At 44.3% G+C, this 15,736-nt stretch overlaps 1 long non-coding RNA gene across 3 annotated transcripts; it reads right to left on the reverse strand.

Moving 5' to 3' along the window:
- Positions 1 to 612: 612 nt before the first annotated feature.
- On the reverse strand, positions 613 to 15,736 carry LOC123584007. 3 transcript variants are annotated; one of them, XR_006705108.1, is made up of 4 exons: positions 13,645 to 15,736; positions 4,966 to 5,081; positions 3,734 to 3,842; positions 613 to 1,079 (listed from the first exon to the last, which is right to left on the reverse strand). It is a non-coding gene; the product is annotated as an uncharacterized LOC123584007 (long non-coding RNA). The 3 variants fall into 3 exon arrangements; XR_006705106.1 differs by having other exon boundaries at positions 3,734 to 3,888; XR_006705107.1 differs by lacking the exon at positions 13,645 to 15,736 and adding an exon at positions 12,526 to 12,754 and having other exon boundaries at positions 3,734 to 3,888.

A 15,736-nucleotide genomic window follows, 5' to 3' on the forward strand; every position in this document is an offset into this window, starting at 1 on the left:
ACAGAGAGAGACAGAGCATGAACGGGGGAGGGGCAGAGAGAGAGGGAGACACAGAATCGGAAACAGGCTCCAGGCTCCGAGCCATCAGCCCAGAGCCCGACACGGGGCTCGAACTCACGGACCGCGAGATTGTGACCTGGCTGAAGTCGGACGCTTAACCGACTGCGCCACCCAGGCGCCCCCAGACATCTGTACTTTCACCCCAAAGCATAACAAACCTCCCACTCAGTATAATTCGTCTGTACACATTTCTTCTAACCTTCAACAATGTTTTCTGTGCCTCTTTAAATACTATTTGCTGATCAAGGAATCCATTCTAGTTTGTGACCGTATTCTTTTCCACATCTGTTTCAGCCATTTTTACCATAGAAGGAAGGACGCAGAAAAAATATGCATGATCTTTTGCTTCTTCTAAGAAATCCTTAAAGATGCTTCTTAGTTGTTGTATACTGACATTTAAAAAAAACAGCGGATTGGGCGTCACCCAACCTAAAATAATGCCAACGCTATTTTAGAAGTTTGTGTCTTCATTCTGAATGCTTACTTTTTGGACATTCTGCTACTCATGGTGACTTCCTACTCACATGCAGCCTAACATTTGAGGCAGATTAATGACAGTGGATGTAAACATGTATTTCAAAGAATCATCGTTTCCATGTTTTTCATTTGGCTGACGTCTCGTCAGAAGTGATCAGATCACCACTGCTGCACCTCGCAGCATGGCTGACCCAGAGCCCATTTACGTGCTGGGCTCATGGTCAGCTGGGCCATTTCCACATTGTCTGTCCGCATAAATCTTCCAACTGCTATTTCTTGGCAGGAAACTTTTAAAGCCAAGTGTTCATTTTCTGAGAGTTAGTTTAGTTAAAATCGGGTACTGTATTCCATCAATGTCCCAACAGGGCATATTTCACACTACACTGAAGTGAAAGATGCCACGTGTAGAGCCCCAATTTATGTCAGCACAAGGTCCATAGGTGACAACCGTGTACACCTTGGCGAATTGTTTATAAAATTCACAGCAGCATGCTTCAGTTCTGCTTCCAAAGCAGAGGTGGCTATATGTAGAATGGATCTGCCTGGAAATAGGAGGAGAAGGGCAAGTGATGGTCACTTGGGATGGTTGAAGCCGATGGGGAAAACATCCTCATCACAGACTCACCTTCCTGACCCCCGGTATAACCCTTCAGTTTGGCCCTGGGAGATCTGGCTTTGTAGATAGGAGCTCATTTCTTGCCTGTCCAGGTATAATATGGATGTAACCCACAGCTGTCTTGTCCTCTCTTTGGCAAACACTCCTATCTCCCCACACACACTCTTAAACTCTTCCACAGTTCAATACTCTTTTCTTGTAAACAAGACTTGGAGAGAATATTCTTTTTCTCTTGCCCAAAAGCAGATTCAACCTACTCCATCGAGGTGGTAGAGGGCTTTCCCCCTCTCTACAAAAGCAGTAAAGCTGACTTTGCTGTCGTTAAGTTTTATAAGGTAGTGCTGACCCTATCACGGACTGTTCTCCTCCAGACTGCTTTACTCATTAACCACAGCTGAGTGTTAACCTTTCCAGACATAAATAATACAGCAGCACCTTGGCCTGAATGGAAGAGGGAATGGCTAAGCCTTTAATTTGTCTTTTTCCCTTGGATACTTGCAAACTTCTTTTTCTTCTTGTGTTTGACAAAATGTCAAAACCGTATTTCTCTTTGTGTTAAGAAATTCTTCATCCAGCCCTGAACCTGTGCTCTCTGCCATTTAACTTTGCAACATGTGTGGTGGGAGGGTGACTCAGCCATGTGACGTGCTTTGGCCAGAGAGATATTAGCAGACACGACCAACAGGCTGCAAATGGGTGTGGGCACTGGAGCTTGCTCCCCTGTGCCTCCACAATCACCAGGAGAATGACAAGCTGTGCTAGCCCACTGGTCCCAGGATGAGGCTGAGGTTCATATGGAACAGAGTACTTCAGTCACTCCAGTTACCACAAACTCATCCAGATTAGCTGACAACTGCTGAGTCTCAGACAGGGAAGTCCAGCCAAGATCAGTGAGTGAAGCTACCTCGCTGACCCCAAGTTGATTCCAGAAGTGAGAGCATAAACACTGGTGAATGCGCCTGGGATTCCATGGTTCTTGGGTCTGCCCTTCTGTCTAAAGCCTGCCCCACCCCTGCACTCTGGACCCAGGCAAGCCCTCTTGTCCGGGACCCCTCTCTAATTATCACCCTGACTCCTACTTCCTGAGCCCCTTCTTCCTTATTGGCTCTTTTCTCATTAGCACTGGAATCATCTCGTCTCTCCTATCATTTGCTCCTTGTGTTTTATCACCCTCCTCCACTTACCACCTCATCTGCCCTTCCCTTTACAGGTAGAATATTGAAGGAGAAAGTTAGCCCTGCCCCCAGGTTCCACTTCCCACCATCCATTCACTCTGCAATTGCTCTCCTGTCACATTACCAAAACTGCTCCCGCCCAGGCCACTGGAGATCTGCTAGTTACGGAATCATGGACACTTGCCCTCCTTCACCCTTTTTCTCCCCCCTCTCTCCCCCTTCTCCTCTTACCCCTTCACATATTCACTCTGGCATCATATTTTCCTGGTCTACTTCTCTGCTGATCCTCCGGTTGCCTCATGATCCTTAGGCTGGTTCCCTCAGGGTCTGTCCTCAGATCCCCCTCTTTACTCTCTACCTGGGATAATCTCATCCCATTCCCATTGTCTCTGTTACCAACCATAGGCTGGGGACTCCCACATTTCTAAGTCCTGCCAGTTCCCTGTACCAAGCTTGAGAAATGTATGTGTAAGAGTCTGTTGGAGAGCCCAGAGACAAATGTGAGATCTCTACAATTTAACGCAGTGGTGTCCCCTTTAGACCCCCTCTTTCCCCAGTGTCTGCCATGTAAGTGAACACTACATCTCTCCCAGCCAGTAAAACAAGCTTTATTTAGCCTTAGCTTCTCTCCTGCTTCCTTTTCCCACATTCAACTCATTCTCAAGTCCTGCTAATTCTACCCTCCTAACACATCGTCAGTCGTTCACTGCTCTCTATCTCAACGTCAGCTACCTTAGCTCAAGCCACTTTTATCCTTTGACTTGATTGCCTTTCCAGGCTCCTAACTTGCCTCCCATCCTCACCTTTCCCGGCTCTAAGCCATTTCCCATACTGCTACTAACACCATCCTCCTAAAATGAAAATTTGATCACCTCATTCCTCAGCTTAGAAGCTTTCAATGATTTTCCACTGCTGGGAATCACCAAAGTCTCTTTGTGGTCTGGATCCTTGCTTACCTCTCCAGTGTAACCTCTTGACATTCCCTTCCTAAAACTAGTGGAAGCCATAAAGAGCTACTTGCAGGGGCACCTGGGTAAACTCAGTTGGTTAAGTGTCCAACTCTTGATTTTGGCTCAGGTCATGATCTCACGTTCATGGGATTGAGCCCCACATCAGGCTCTGCACTGACAGCACAGAACCTGCTTGGGATTCTCTCTCTCCCTCTCTCTCTGTCCCTCTCTCGCTTGAGCTCTCTCTCAAAATAAATAAAGAAACATTAAAAAAAAAGAACTACTTGAAGCTGCTCAAGGACACCCTGTTTTCTCCCTCTTGCAGCTTTTGTACCTCCAGCTCTGCCTGCTTGGAATAACCCACAGCACAGACTTGCACTGGCAGGTCAGGTATGAAGCATCCCTGTATCCCCCACATGTATTGGCACATCACCCCCACCCAGTCTACTACTTACACTCTCCCCTTTCACTCAGTGGCCTCCTTCCTTGTCCATCAACTGTGTGCAAGTCCTTGAAGCAGGGATTGTGTCTTGTTCATCCCTGCATCCTCAGAACCCACCACATCTGGGAACATAGTAGGCAGTCAATCAATGTCGGTTGACTGATTTGACTGAGAAAATAAATTACTTAATTAATATGCACATGAACCACAGACCTCTCAACTGAATGCTTTTCTACCTTGTATACTGTAGAGGGAAGACCTTTTGATTCCTCAAAGATTTCCTCTTCTCACCTATCATCTACAAATGGGTTCTGTCCTTATTCTATTGGTGGTATCTTTAGGTCCTATAAAAATGTCTACAATTCTTTTATGAGCTATCTCAGAGCAATACACTTCTTAAGCTTCCCTTGTCTCTAATGGTTGCCATATGGGGAACGTGATACACTAACGTTTGCTTCAATAAGCTGAAGTTATTGTTAAAACAAACTGAACCGCCTTCAGCTCACCTCCCATTCTAAAGGGCCCACTAAAATTGATTCTGTGAAATAGGCTTTTAAAAAATATCCTCCTTAAGGACAAAATATAAACAGGGGAGGGCTGTTAGCTCAGAAAACACAAGCCTATTTGGAGACCACGTTTGTTTCACTTGACCACACAGGAGGTGATAACATCACTGTCATAAAGCGGTCTAAACCTGTTTTCATCCACACTAATGGACCCAGAGTTCTCAAAGATTCTGAGAACAAAATGATGCCAGATTCAGCTTTGAATGACTTGGGGAGTGACCCAGCTATGACATGCCCACAATTCATGTGTCTGTGTGATGACGGGGACAGTGCTCACAAGGACTATAGCACAAAATTTCTTGTTCATTTGTACCATAAGTTCTCCATACTGATAAACCAGAGTACCACAATTCTGTATCTAAAAGCTTTTCTTAGGATGGCATGAAACCTATGGATTATGCCAATTTATACACAAACACACACATATATTTTATAATATTTGTCATGTAAGCCTTCTGTTTACTATCTTCTAAGACTAAGAACAGTAAATAGCTCCAGACTGACTATTTTCTTGCAATATGACCGATTTGGAGTCATATTGTGAATTGAGGGTTCTAGAATCACCATCAGGAAAGCACTTCAAGACTGGAACTCAGCTTCAATACGGAGAAGAAAGTTTTGACTCTCTAGCTCCTGTTGGTAGAAAGCCTTGGCAGTGGTCATTTGGTTGCGTAGTTACCTTGAACTCTGATTGCTTGTGTCCACTTCCAGGGTGAAATGTATCCTCAGAGGCCTGAAAACATACCCCAGACAGGGAACACAGATGGACGGGCCAAGGAAATGCATCAAATAGACCTGGAAAGGCAGTGGAGGTTCAGAGCGAACACAGCCCCAGGCAAGGTACTGGGAGAACCCAGTATATTATAAACATATAATATAATTTTGTCATGATCTATGCCAGACCTTTTGTTTTTGGACTGAGGAAGTAGAGTTCAGTGTCTGCAAAGTTCTGAATGAGTGTTTTCTCTCCAGCCATACAAGTCGTAGGAATGGAGAGAATGACCTCCAACGACTTCAGAAGGTAGTGGAGTGTCCAAACTCTCATGACTATATACTCCTATCAGTTAAAAAAAATGTATATTTATTAATAGATTGCAAGCATGTACTACCATACTAACATAATGTGCACGTGATAAAGCATATGCAAAAAAAAAAAAAGGAAACTAAGCAATGTCTGAGATAAACATACAGGGCTTCTAACACTTTCTTCCCACGTGATACGAGATTGCCGTTCATGCCTCCTGTTGTGATGAGGGCCGTCTCTGCTAATGGTGAAGAGATTTAGCTACTCACATGCCAGCCTACAGAGAACAAAAGGAAGATCAAGTGAGTGAGAAGTTGGAGAATTCTTCAGAGAGGGGATTATACGTGGAGATGTGGACTTCCATTTCTGGAGATGTACTGGACCAGAAATCCTGATAACCTTTCCACTCCAAACTAAACAAGCAAACAACAACTTTTTAAATTGAATAATTTAAATAATTATTTATGAATAATATGTTTTAAAAATTCAGAACCCTTGGGGCAGTGGAGAAAGACTCAGGATATAAAAATAAAGTGGCCATGGAAGACAGCAACTGTCCTTAAGGGTTTCTCAGACCCCTTCATCTATTTCAGTGCCTTGGGTTTAGTGGCCATGCTGTGGGAGGCGGGCATTTGGAATGGCAGGGGTTCCCCACACACTACTCCCTCAGTGGAAGGAAAGAAAATTCTGCTTCACAAGGACACAAACGAGGAAACTTGTCTCAGCCTGCCTTGGCCCTTGGAAAAAGAAAAATCTCTCCCAAATAAGTATCCCAACCACAGAACTGTTTCCAGGCAGGTCTGGGGCTTGAATTCACACTATCTCTGTATACGAAAAAGCATGGAGATTAATTACCAGGAAATTAGTTCAGCCCAATGTTGAAAGCACCCTGGCAGATAGCAGCAGCACAAATGCAAATTCTTTCTGGAAGAACAGAACTTTGTCAGCCCCAGTCTCCTGGGGTTCCCATCGATACAGGCCTGAGAAACGGGCATGCAGAGGAGAGAGAAGGTCAACCACAGAGTCAAGCAGAGTTTCCCAAAAGAGATGGTATAGAAAATAGGAAGAAACAGTATTAGAAGAGTAGAGGCTGAGGACTTTCCAGGTTGGAATCACAATAAATCTCAAGCAGGATAACAAAGAAAAAAAATCCACACTTTGACACACTTTTGTAAAATTGCTTTCACCCCGAAGGCAAAGAACAGATCTTAAAAACAGCCAGAGAGGGAACTTGGATCATAGGAACGGCAACTGACAGCCGCAAGCCTCTCCAACAGCAACACAGAAGCCAAAAGTAGAGGAAAACCAGCTCCAAAAGGCTGAGAATCAAAAATGGTATACCCTGTGAGCATGTCTTTCACGACAATACAGAGAAAGAAAAAACATTTTTCAGACAGATGTCAAGAGAATTCGCCACCATGAGAACCTTCCTTCAATAACCTCTAACCTTTGAGCGATCCCTCTCATTCTGAGAACAGTTCTCACAGTGCTGATCCCGAGACTGGCAGGAGTCGTTTCTACAGGAGAAGATGGTCGCCTCCCTTCTGTCCCTCTCGCACTTCCTGTCTCGGTCTCATGGGCCCAGAGCTACCTGAAAGGGCTGGGTGTATTTCTTCTCTCCCTTCTCTTACCACATGGTTGACATGACATTAAGGAGCCCCCTGAAGGATTGTTCTTTTCCTTTCCTGAATGGGCTGTCTGCACCAGATGTTAGAAATCAGATTCCATCCAGAAATCTCTGAAAAGAGGCCCTTTCTGGGCTCCCCACAAGGCAAGGCCAGAAAGGCCTACGGGGTTCACACAAGAAAGAGAAGGCTAACAAGCTTTTTTTCCAGTCGGCCTGATATTCATCCCCATCGGCAGTGGTTCAGTGCGCTCGTCACCAATGTGTCTGGGTGACGCTAACAGCACCGTCAGGTGAAGTGAGAGGGGCACAGTGAAGAAAACACCAGGAGGCATAATTAGAACGAAGCGCTAATAACTCTGCCCATCAAAAAGCCCCTTTCCTTGTGACTCTGGGCGCAGTTCATTAAGCAGCGCTGCCAGCTGGAAAGGAGCAGGCAAACATGTGCCAGGGTGAGCCTGTCCTTGTCCTCGAGGCTGAGAGCACCTCCTTGCAGCCCAGCTGCCTAGAGAGCTCGTGGACACAACGTGCAGCTCGAAGCGACTCATGATGTCGGAGCTTGGGACCAGTCCTTAGCACCCCACCATGGGGTGACTCTTCTGAAGTGAATTCGCTCCAGGATGGAGCCCTGCAGGGCATCAGTAGCCTGCAGAGGTAAGGTCGGCTTTTCTCAGGGAGCCTGAGCATCCAGTACGGCAACACGCATCACAGGACAGAGGTTCATGCATAAAAGGTTCAGGCAAACTACAAGTGTCTGACTAATTTTATGATTTCCAAATAACACAGCCAATTCTGCCATCCTTCACAGGGAAGAAAAACTCAGGCATGATTCCTGCCTCATTTGCTTCTTGGAACAAACTTGCTAAAACGGAGATTATTGGCATTCTTACTTTACAGATGGAAGGTGCTGAAGGGGATAGTGAAGGGGTCAATGCCCTGTGGCTGGTAAGCTCAGAGCCCTAGTCCTTTCTATGCAAAGACAGGGTTTAGTCCCACAAAGATGGTAGCTCCTAGCCTGCGAGGTTATGCAAGTACATAAAAAAAAAATCCTATTAGTATTTATGGAGCTCTTCCTTTGTGCTAGGAACACACACAGGGTTTTACATGTGTTAATTCTTTTAATCCTCACAGCCTCCTAGGAAGTAAGCACTATTTTTATTCCTATTTTACAAAATTGGAAAACTAAGGCCCTGAGATGTTAAGTTTCTTGCCCAAGGTCATAGAGCTAGTTACCCCTCCAGAACCTTTGTTCTTAATCCCTCTTGTGAGTGTCACATTCTTTCATCCCTCCTTCCTCTTTCCTCCAGCTCTCTTCTTCCTCTTCTGTCTCTAAATAAGGTTCTGGTAGGTACTGAAATGATAAACCAATATAAAGAAAATTTTCAGGGAGCCTGGGTGGCTCAGTAGGTTAAGCGTCCAACTCTTGATTTCAATTCAGCTGTGATCACATGGTTCATGAGATTGAGCCCTGTATCGAGTCTGCTTGGGATTCTCTCTCTCTCTCTTTCTCTCTTTGCCCCTCTCCTGCTTGTGCGCACATGCTCTGTTTCTCTTTCTCTCTCAAAAAAGGAGATGTTTGTTCATTGTTTTTTCTTTCGTCACCAGTGCTGTCACCTACTAAGTTCTCAACCTGGATGGCATCTTTGGCCGTTTTTTTCTGAGGAGGGAAGGATCAGCATTAAGTGACTTAAACTCAGTCACTCTTGAAGGCACCACGAGCATGAGACCTAACAGGTACTTTGTGACTGTGAATGAAAAGAGGCCTGACTGGCCAGGACTTAACCCAGGTCTTGGCAGTGTTAGCTGGGGCTGGAACTAATGATCCATCTCTGTGACCTAACCCGGGGCTGGCATCCACAATACACCCAGGTGCAGAGCCCCCGCTGGCTGCCCGCAGCCTGGACCAGGTTCTGTCCTGGCAAGGCTAGCAGAGCAAGCCTGCTTGTGCTCTCCTCACCGCACCTCCCCAAAAAGCAGGTGTACAAGTTGGCTGGCCATCAGAGGAGGTGACTGCCCCCCTGGTGTCACATGTAAGGTTTATTAAACTGCAGAGCATCAGAGCTTCATTTGTGACTGGCCAATCCTCAGCAGCCTGCCTTTGTCATCCGTTGTCACTGACTGTGTTTCACTGTCACAGCTTTATTAGGATGCGGTGACACCTTGCCATTGCTCCTTTGTTTGGGCCCATTGACTGGACCATATGTCTGAGGAGTCTCTGCCAATAGATCTATCGTATATTAATAGGCTCTGCTTTGGATTCTGCAAACGTTGCCAGGCTAGTCATGGGTAGAAAAGGTGTCTTCAGGGGCAAAGATATAGAGGAATGGATAGGCCCAAGTTTTTTGGCCCTGAAGTTTATATAATGGTGAGGACCCTCTTTAAGAAAAAGAACACATTATGAATATGAAATTTTGGGGCCCTTGCAAGGCCCTTGGAGGGACCTATGTGAGTGGGATGGGTGTGCTGATAATTAAACTTCATTAGCTTCATGGTAAGAGTATCTCTTGTGTCAGGCGATCCACAGATGGATGGAAGCAAGCCTGCCACATCTGTGGTTGCCATTGGGGTAGACCTCTGCCGTGGCTTGCTTGAGGGTCTATCTATGGAAATCAGTCTTCCTGTTTAGCACTTAGCAAAGGAGGAGAATGCAGGAGAAAGAAAAAGATTCAGTTCCCAACACAACTTCACGAAAGAAGAAAGTCAATTGCTCCACCTAACAAAGCACAAGCCACAGAGAGAGTAGAGAAAACAGAAGTGTCCAGAGAGTGAAACAATCTCTCACTGGGCCCCTAAAACTCATCAAGAAATGAATCAACACTATTTTGGAAGGAGGAAGAGGGGCTGAAGTAAAGAACTAAAATATTGTTCACTCATCCCACTAACGAGTCTTACTGTTGTCAGTAGGTAGAGTCATCTCAATGTTGGCTATTTGCTATTTGTTCCCCATCTGCTGCCCCCTTATATTGCTTTCATTCACTGTCTGCTCATCTCTACTTTGCTGTTAGCCCAAAAAGCTACCAGTATGGGTTGCATCGCCCAGGCTCCCTGGCCCTCTGGCCTACAGTTGGTCTTGGCCATTGGGAAGCACCAGCAGGAGACCAGAGGTGAGAGGACAGAGGGACTGGGGTATTTCTTTCCTGTTTCTCCCTGCTTCACTGTCATAGTTCTGGCAGGGGCTGAGCCATTATGCCTCCATGATTACAGTTCTCATGGGCTCTGGTCACAGGCCTAGAGGCAACAATGACTTCCCACTGTTAGTGTCTAGGTGCCTCAACATACAAAGGACTGTCAGCTTGTCCAACTGAGGCCTCTTATGACTTTCTTTCATAGAATGAGAAGGAGGAGGAAAGAGAGAGGGACGCATAGAAACAGGGTAACAGGCAGAGAGTAAGATAAATAAAGAGAGAAACATACCTGAAATGATCAAATGAGAACTCTTTTTATTTGCTAAAGTCAGCTTGGCCATTCCCAGTCAGCATTTCTGAAGGATCTTTGAAATAGAACCTAATGTAAAATGTTGATGATTTGTAAAAGCTGCGGGGATTCTTATGTGGAAATAAAGGGGAAGAAGATCACACTTGGTCTTGAAAGGAGATCTGTTGTTTTGAAGTTGGAAGTTGCACTAAGGGTGGCCTTTTGGCAGAAACATTTCTCTCAAGTCTTTAGAAAGTGATGAAGGGTAAATAATAAAGATTCCATCTTCCTTTGGCTGCTGGTGAGTCAGAACCGTTTGGGCTAGAAGAGCCTGCTGGAGAGCTGAGATCTTAGCCACTGTAACCTCAATTAGTCATGGAGCTTGAACAAATTCCTAAACTCCAGTGACTCCATTTCCTTTCCTGTGAGATGGGATTGATGATGCCTACTACTTCCCCAGTGATGCTTCATGAATGGAAGCTCGCATAAATATCACACTGTACAAGTGCAAAGAGGACTAGTTCTTTTAGTAAATTGATGATACTTGGTCCAAAAACAGAGATTATTTTAAGTGTTACAACCATACAGGTTTTCCATGTTGGAGATTATAGCAATGAGAGTCCTAGCAAGAAACAAAATACAATGAGGACACTCATTGAACAAAAAGCCTTCTTACAAAGGTGTGGTCAGGGTTAAGAGAAACAGCAAGGCATGTTGAAGCACCCAGAGACTACAAAGAGTGGGAAGCCATTGCTACCTCTAGGCTTCTGACCAGAACCCAGTGAGAGCTAAAGCCATGGAGGTAGGGTCACTCAGGGTCACTTTCAATAAGAAACTCAGCCCTACTTCAAAAAAAGAGGGTAAGAGGTGAAAAATGCCACCATAAATCTCTTGGTTGTTTTCTCTTAAGCCTATTTTGGAAGTAAGTGAACGTATCTATTATAAATCAACTAACTTAACAGGTAAACATTGTTACTGACATCACAGTTTGTTAACTTTTATTCCAGAATAAATTGTTAAGGATTCCTTAAATAACAAACATTTGGCTTATTGAAGAATATATACTCATTTAAAGGGGTTTCTGACTTGCCTTTTTTTTTTTTTTTTTTTTGAAACTTAAACATGTCGATGGCTAGATAAACATACCTGAAAAGTAGCCTTGGCCCACAGCTTCCTTACTGACCAGTAGTTCTTCTCTTTGGTGGTGGGTTCATCTGCCCCCTGACCACTAACCCAATATCTATTCTCCACTTTATCTCTTAAGAAGGGAGGCCCAGTGACCCAACTGGAGTTCCAGGGTTGTTGATTCAGCTCAGAGGTTGGATAGAAGCTTGTGGTTCTTCTATATAGAAACTTTCTCTTGTCTGCTTCATAATCCCTCTCTCACTACACATGCCCATAGAGAAAGGCTCAATAACTTTGTCCAGGAACTTTCATGGAGGACAAAGCCCTTCACATTGGCCATAGGGTCCCTGAGGCATGTCTGTGCCCTGAGCTCTTTCCACAATGAGAAATAGATTCTCAAAAACTGCATCTAAAAATATAACTTGCTATTGATTATCTTCCTGCATCAGGGAAGGCCAAAAGACATCAAAATCTTATGACCAAGAGAAATCCAATGAGCAGATGCCCTTTGCTCTGGGCCATTAGTTTCTTTCACCCTGCTTAGGGATTCTGTAAATCACCAAAAACAAGGAGAGTAAACACAAGGCGAGGGTGAGGCTAACCATAGAAGGGTCACTCAACCCACCATACTCCTGATCTGTCAGTATCTTTACAACTCCATGCCTTGTGTAGGATGCCTGAGTGAAAATCTTTCCCCAGGCTAAAATTCTATACCTGCTAGGAAGTCAGATGATGAAAACAAATGGGAAAATAATTGAGCTGGGGCTGTATTTGAGCTGCACAATTTCAGAGATGAGTTCCCTCAGCCTAACTTGATATGAAGAATACAACTTTATTACACAGCATCTATGACTCTATATCTAAAAATTCTTTCAGAGCAAATTTATTTGTGGTTTGGACAATTTGAGAGTTTCAGGCCAAGGAGACACTAATGTATTTAGCTGAGATTTGGAATGAACTGGAAGTCCAATGAAACACAGATACAGTCTTCATGAAGGGGTCTACATGAATCCTGCTGTCTCAGCTTCAGGACCCCCTACACTGGAACCTACCTTGACTATCCTTTTGGTTTCCCATTCTCTGCTATGGTTTGGCTTGTCTTCCCTCTGGCTCAGGCTACACTTGTCTGAACTTCCCTCTGGCCTTCCCAGTTCAGGTCATTCAGACTCCATGAAACTTGGAGATAGTTTAGGAACTGCCTTACTGCTGTCCTTCTCAGTGAACATAAAGCCAAGCCATCTGCTGCAAATGAGGGAATGGAAACTACAAACAGGGACAGGGTAGAGAAATTGAGGCAACTGATAAAGGATTAAATTAGTCATTATGGAACCAGAGCAGAAAGTTTCAGGTGCTAAGGGGTTGGCATTGCTCATGCATAAGGATGGCCCTACAGTGGGCGTTCATAGGCACCACTAAACAGCAGACCTTGAGGAAGGGGTGGTTGGATTAGATTTTTCAAGTTGGGATTGTCAAGGTGCTGATTATCAGTGGAAAGATGACAGCTCACTGGGCAGAGGAGAGGATTGGGAAGAGTGTTTGTGAAGTAACTACCAATGAAAAACATAATGGTCCAAAAGGAGGGATTGTCAGAAAGCACCAATGGACTAGAAGGCCCAGCAGAGTCAGAGAACTAGAAGTCTTGAGGGATGAAAAAATGTGTCTGGTGAGACTGGTAACATGTGAGAGAAATAGGAAGACAGCCAGGAGTGAAAATTCCAAATTTCAGGCAGCACGAAGGGAGAGGGAGGAGGTGGCTTGGTTTAGGGTGTGGCCATGGCAATTGGTGGACGAGGGGAGGGAGGGGTCTGGACTGGGCTGATCGGTGGCCAGTCCTTGTGGACCTTGAGGTCAATTAGCCTAATGGCAGGAACAGATCTTTCCAGAGAACATGGAGCTGGTAAATAGCAGTGACTAGAGCCCAGGCCTCTGGGCTCCCTTCTTTTGTGTGCCCTGCATTAATAAGCATTGCCCACCCTTCCTGCTAACATTGGCACCAGCTCACAGTGGAGAAAGCTGTAGGAAGCCCCACTTAGGTCTCAAATTCCAGGTGTCAGGATGGCAGCCCCTTCCCTGTTCAGGAAGACCCTGGGGTGCATCTCTCTCTATGAGGTTGAGAATCCTGACTCCTGATCCACCTTCTCATTCCGGATTAAGTCCTTAAAAGTACCTACCTAGAGGTTAGCCTGGAAAAAATGATGAAATGGACATTTTCTTTTTTTTTTAGATGAGGTTCTTTGTTCTTTTCTCCTGGTTAGATCTTGTCTCCTCCATGACCCTGTGTCTGAGCTAGAGATGTCACAAGTGCCAGTCCTCAAGCAACACGGAATCAGAATCTCAGCATTCTGCTTAGTTCCAAGTTAACATTCCTGGCATCCAATCAAAGTGCTCATTTTCTGGTGCATGTTCAAAAGTCAATACCACCATCAAAAACAGAATTCAAAAAATTGGGACAATGTTTTGTTTTGTTTTAACGGAATTTTCCTCTTAAAAATGAAAATTTAGCTACCAAGAAATGGCTACCAGCCAGGAGACAGGGACACTGTGATCCTCTGTAAGTCACACTACCTCCCTGGGCTTTCTCATCTTGAAATATCTGAGGTCTCTTCCAGCTTTAAACATATGAATAGACTTAAATTGTTAAATAGCTTTCATGGACCCCAAAAGAAAAAGAAAAAGTCTGGTTTAGTTGTCGTTGTCATTTTTTTTTTTTTAAGAGACGCTGAGAGAAATCCTGCACCAGTGTTGTTCCTATTCACCTCATCATTTCCTTTTCTTTCATTGCATCTCTCATCTCGGCAGAGAGTTTATCTTTACTCTATTTCCAAAATCTCCCATATTATTCTCATGGTGTCTGTTTGACTCTATTCACTGTATTGAAGTTTGGAATACTGTTTTCTTGAAAGATAACACCCAAAGCCAAATTCTTATAAAAGACTGTCGCTTCGGTTTGAAGAACAGAAATGAGTTAGCAGTAAAGATAAGGCCCTCCCTTCACATTAAGACCAAAGAATTCTGAAATCTTTAAGAAGCCCAATTATTAACTGCATACTTCACTGACGATGCCAAAATAGATACATTATACTTTACAGTAAAGAAATATCACCTTTAGCAAAAGGCAGGGACAAAAAGTCCATTTAATCATCACTTATACAAGAACTTGGAGTCCCAGCATGACTTATCCCTTATTGCTTCAAACATTACGTCATTTATTCCCAGCTCTGTTTAACTCCCTTGTGTTGGATGTCTTCCTTTACTGAAATTGATCTTTGTTAATACCAGGCATAATGTGTTCTTCATTTCTTAAAGGAAACCGATGGACTCTTGCCATGACAGGGGATAACTGGAAATCTATATACTCCGGACACGGATTCCCCATCAATACACTGAAATGTCTTTTCTTTAAAAATAACAGCCCTGCATGAATGTGATCACTTTCCCAAATTAGTGTAATTGATGCACCCTGAGACCTTAATGATTCAGAAAGTGCATACTCGAGGGATATTTAAATAGCTATTTTGTAGGGAGATAAAATATGGGCCAACTCACCGAACATGCATTCCTTCAGTTTAGGAAACACTCAGAGCTCGGCTGAGGGCTGGCCAATGTGTCAGGAGGGCTGCTGTTAAATGACAAAGAGGGCAAATGATTTTGTACTTGCATTATCTCATCCTTTTCTAGGCCTTCAGTGAAGGATGTGCAAGACTGTGCATTTGAGGACGTGACAATTATTACAGCAGGGATTATTAAAGCAAGTGTTACCAAAATGGAGATAAGACTCAGTTTTCTAGTCTGCAAATTTGGGATGATAATAATTTTTACTTCCTGGGGGTTGTTTGCTGATTTGAATCTAAATGAAGTGCCAAAGCATTATTGGGTCTGTAAAATAGCTCTGAGATTCCTTGGAACTTTTTCCTATGGCACCCTTTCTCTCTCCAGTGCAGTAGTGCTGTCTCCATGGAGGCTGTTCTGGAAATGCTGAATACATGAATACATGAATGAGTAAGCTCCTCCACCAACATCTTACAGGCATGCTCCAGCTGTAAGCCAGGGGGAATTGGCTGTGCTACTTCCAGCTAAAAGGTAGCAAGTATACCTCACTCATCATTTCTAAGCCCTTGGCAGACATAAATAATCAATCACAGCATTCTTCCCAAATGTGGCCTTCAAGCCATTTCTCAAGACAGTGTTCCAGGCAGCCATTACTGATTGTTCAGAGCTGACATCAGAGAGAAAAATCCATCTGAAATCTCTGAGGCTATCCAG

Source organism: Leopardus geoffroyi, chromosome B3, assembly GCF_018350155.1.
Source record: "Leopardus geoffroyi isolate Oge1 chromosome B3, O.geoffroyi_Oge1_pat1.0, whole genome shotgun sequence".
NCBI classification, from domain to species: domain Eukaryota; kingdom Metazoa; phylum Chordata; class Mammalia; order Carnivora; family Felidae; genus Leopardus; species Leopardus geoffroyi.